Below are 536 nucleotides of genomic sequence, written 5' to 3'. Positions count from 1 at the left end.
CCGTCCCGCTCGCGTGAGGGGCCTGGCCGTGAGCGATCGTGATGGGACCGAGTCCGCGATGCCAGCGGGGCTGACCGTGAGTTCCTGCCTTTCCTTTCCTTTCCTTTCCTCGCCGATGCGGTGTTTTCTCTTGCGCGCTGCTCCCTCCGAGCAGCGCTATTGCGAGCGCTCGGATGGCCCTGTGCCGACCCTGTCCCGGGACCTTCCCGACCCCCCTGTCCCTGGGAACTAACCTGCCTTGGCGCGCCGGTGTTGCCCCTCGGCCCCCCACCTCTGGGGAGTGGGCTGGTGGCGTCCCCAGGCAGAGTGGGGCGCGCGCACCCGAGAGAAAAGACCAGGTGTTTTTTTGTCCCTGGGAACTGCCGCGCCTTCCTGGGCCCGAGGGCGGCATCCAACCGCGCTGGTCACCCGAAAAGCGGCCTGGCGGCGGCGCGGGGCGGGCCTCACGAGGTGAAGGCGTTTCCTGGGATCCGCGGACCATCCCTGGGCTGGGGGCCTCTGGTGGTGAGACCCCACGTGTGTCCCGACGAGAGAAC

Source organism: Myotis davidii, unplaced genomic scaffold, assembly GCF_000327345.1.
Source record: "Myotis davidii unplaced genomic scaffold, ASM32734v1 scaffold946, whole genome shotgun sequence".
NCBI lineage: Eukaryota > Metazoa > Chordata > Mammalia > Chiroptera > Vespertilionidae > Myotis > Myotis davidii.
The sequence above is the reverse complement of the archived record's forward strand: the minus strand, read 5'-3'. Positions refer to the sequence as shown.